Here is a 4,209-nt window from a genome sequence, read left to right as displayed (position 1 = left end):
AACATGAACACATAGTCATTGCCATGCTTAGTAGAAGGAAGGATCGACATGTAATCCATGGAGATGGATTCCAAAGGCTGATTAGGAGTAGGAAGAGGATTATATAGGCCTTGCTTCTTGATTGTTGGTTTTGAAATGATGTAGGCAGTGTAGGGTTTGATGTACTTCCCAACATCTTGTCGAAGGTTTGTCCAATAAAAATACTTTTGCAACACTGCCACTGTGTTCTCTACTCTAAAATGTCTAGCGACCCAATTGTAGTGCGCCTCCCAAATCATCTTGGCACACTCTCTTGTCGGAACACAAAGGTGTCCCAGGTGCCATAATAGTGCGCCCCAAAGTTGAAAATCGAGAACTTGCTTTCCTACTAGGAGTATTTAGTACGTGTTGCCAAATTATGGATCACCCTTGTAAAGATGCGGCCACCTCGAAATCTTGTGTCCACAAGATTTGAGAACAGTGGTTAGCGCCATAACTGGTGGTCGGCTGAGACAGTCTGCAATATTATTGGCGCTTCCCTTCTTGTACTTGATGTTCAAATGGCACTGTTGCAAATATGTGGACCATTTATGATGGAAATCGTTCTACAACTTCCCTTGTGTCTATATGAACTGTAGGGGTTGGTGGTCTGTGTGGATGACCATTTCCTTCACAAAAATGTAATGCTTCCATTGTCGGCATGCTTGCACAATAGAGTACATCTCTTTTTCATAAGTGGGATACTTTCAGACAGTATCTAAAAGTGTCTCACTGTGATATGCCATCGGATTCCCTTGCTAGGTAAGAATTGCACCAATAACATAGTCAGAGGCGTCTGTCTCAATTTCAAATGGTTGCTGCAGGTCTGGTAATGTGAGCACTGGTGTAGAACAAAGGTGATGCTTCAACTCGACAAACACCTTTTGTTGGGATTCAGACCAAAAGAACTTTTCTTTCGCTTCGCCCTTGCTGACTTGACTTAAAGGCCAAGCGATATGAGAGAATCCAATATGAACTTGCGATGGAAATTGGAAAGGCCCAAAAAGCTGAGGAGCTATGTTAGAGTAGTAGGTGATGGCCAATCTCGAATAAATTATATCTTTTCTGGGTCCACATGCACACCCCACTCATTAATGATGTACCCAAATATTGAACTTGGGTCATACAAAAAGTGCATTTCTCCAAATTGGCACACAATTTATGCTTTCACAGGGTTTGGAGGACCTAATGGATATGGTGTATGTGCTCTTCCCAAATCCAGATGAAGATCAAGATGTCGTCCAAGTACACTACCACGAAAAATTTGGTAAAGGGTCGTAAAATTTCATCCATTAGCCACATGATGGTTATGGGGGCATTCGTCAACTTGAAAGGCATGAACAACCATTCAAAAGGTACTCCTTGGATTTGAAAGAAGTCTTCCACACATCGGAGGGTTCAATTAGTACCTGGTGATAAACAGACTTCAAGTCAATCTTTCTAATATTTGCCCCCCTTGAGCTGGTCTAGAAGGTTATCAATCCATGGGATTGGATACCTATTCCAGACAATGATCTTATTCAGCACTTGATAGTTAATAAAGAGTTTCTAGGTGCCATCTTTCTTCTATACCAACATGATCAGGCTCCCATAGGGTGATGTATTTGGCTTGATGTGTCCTTTCTGCAACAACTCTTGAATATTCTTATTAGTTTCATTATTCTCCAAAATAAAGCATTAGTAGATTGGTCTGTTGGGTAGCGACGCGCCCAAGGTCAAATTGAGGGAGTGCTTGAGCTGACAGTGTAGGGGTACCCCTGTGGGTGAGGTGAAGATGTCCTTGTACTCTTCCATGACAATTTCCATTTGCTGCTGTCATGTGGAGGGGCCTTGTTTGGAGGCCATGGATGTGGCCACAATATTCTTCTTGCCTTGAAGGCGAATCACAAGGAAGATAAATTTTCTGGTCTGGGAAATGATCTTACTGCATTGCTTCACAAATATCAAAGAGATGACGGTAGGCAGTGCTACCTCTGGTATCCTGTATAACTTAATTCCCAAATAAATAATGACAGTGCAAGGCCTAGACTCATACACATCATGAATCTTCCACAAGTATGGCTGGCCTAATAATACATCACAAACTTCAAGAGGAGAAACATCACACAATATCTCATTTGTGAAGGGCTTGATACTATAGGGAGGGCGACACTGTCAGCTGTCACAAAGATATCGCCCTTGGTGAAGCCACCTGATGGTGTATGACTGTGGGTTTGGTGTGGTCGATAGGCCCAATCGCATCATGGACTCTACTAAAATGAGGTTCTTTTGGCTTCTACTGTCGATAACGAGCTGCATAGGAGAACCCTTCACCCACATCTATGATTAGAAGAGCCACCCCCCTCCTCTAGATCTTTGGGCCTGATCTTCTGGATCTTGGTGGTGGCAACAGTGGCACTACGAGGTGCATCAATAATTTTCTTCCCTTTGTCATTTCCCTTATCATTTTCTGCCTCAGAGTCAGAACATGCATATGATTCAGAAGCCTTCAACTTGACCACCAGTGATTGCTTAGCTCGACACTCACTTGTGTTGTGAGTGGGGCTCTTATGGAACTCACACCATTTCCTTGTGTCCTTGATCCAAAATGGATTCAGTATAGCCTCCAGATCAAAAGTCTTCAAATATAGGTGAAAATGGAATCATGTTGAAGGGCTAGTTAATATGAAGCCAATGGTGCAAACAATGTGTAAATCAGAGTTTAGATGAAGGAATTAGAGCCAATTAAAGATTTAGGTCAAAGTCAATGCCTATGTCAGTAGGACATGTGGCAACCCAGGAAAGAGTCATAGGTTCTTGATGATGCCAACACAGAAGGTGATGTGGCAGTCTGCGATTGGTTCATACCACAGGCAATGGGATCAGCAAACAAGAACATAGATCGTTTGATCAAATGAGATCGACGCATATCGCATCGAAACATGCAAGCAGGTTATCTTGGAAAATGAATGCAATAAAATTATGAAAAAGAAGTTAAACTCCTTTGAGTTCTGGCAGGGAAGCGGTAAGTGGTTTATTGCATGCCTTTAAGGGAGGAAACAATTTTTCAGAAATCTGCACGATTCCACTCAGCGGTCGACACATAGCATCCCAAAACCACTTTCTCCCGTGCCTTCGGAGAATTAGCAGACGTGCTAGTTGGAGCGCGAGATCGCGCGATAGCTGTCAGATCCCACAAGACAGATCGACGGTGCAGATTGTCTAGAGTAATTGACGAGTGGGATGCGATATCCGTTGGATTGTTTGTTCTTGAGATCAGCGCCGGGAAAAGTCCAGACAATTATGGTCCACTTCGCGCTCACCAGTCCTTCGGTTAATACTCTATTTTTAATGAAAACGTATTATGCTGTGATTAGCACAGTTTGTAACTAAACGTGGTATATTAATACCATAACACAGAGAAAGTTGAGAGGAGGTGTTGTGAACCGTTCCAGGAGGTCTGGAGGTCATAATGACCAAGTACGGTCGAGTGTATACTCGTTTCAACTCGAAGATTCGAGATGAACACAGCGGTGAGATCCATTTTCATGTTTGAGACTCTGGTTTTGAGCTCACACCCGTATCGACTATTTGAAGACATAATAAAGAGGTTAGTAATGGAAGCTAAAGGACCATGAGACGTAGCCAAGAAGTTTGGTGAACTCCTTTATCAATTCTGGTTGTGTTGATATGTTTTGAATGTGTTTTCTAATTGTTTAAGTGTTTATGTTATTTGCAATCTTTTCTATCTGTTGCACTAAGTAACATAGGAAACTTCACGCATAGTCTAAAATAACTTTTTCAATATCGGATCAGTCCTTCTTTGTCTTCATGGTGTTTTTCTTTGCTTGCGGCTTCAGCAGGTTGTCCTGAGTTGCTCCACATTGGCTTTCTCCTTTGTTATGCGGTTTGGTGGCGCCTTTCGCTTGCTTCAGATTCACAGATCCAATGCATTGCTTCTTCTGTTTAAATTTCAGCTCAATCTTGATAACACCAAGTGAGTTGATGTCCATGAACTCCATCTCATCCTGGATGTACTTGTGTAAATAGCCGCAGTACTTGAGTACCAAATTCCACTCAGAATCCTTGATACCTAGCTTTGTGCGAAGGGTATGAAAAATATTTGTGAATTTCAACACATCTTGGCCCCTTCCCTGCCACAACTTGGTCCACTTTATGTATATATCTTCATATCTCTCAACAGGGTAATAT

Source organism: Pinus tabuliformis, chromosome X (assembly GCF_031772625.1).
Source record: "Pinus tabuliformis cultivar Carrire ecotype Pingquan chromosome X, CPIR1, whole genome shotgun sequence".
NCBI lineage: Eukaryota > Viridiplantae > Streptophyta > Pinopsida > Pinales > Pinaceae > Pinus > Pinus tabuliformis.
This window is presented reverse-complemented; position numbering follows the sequence as displayed.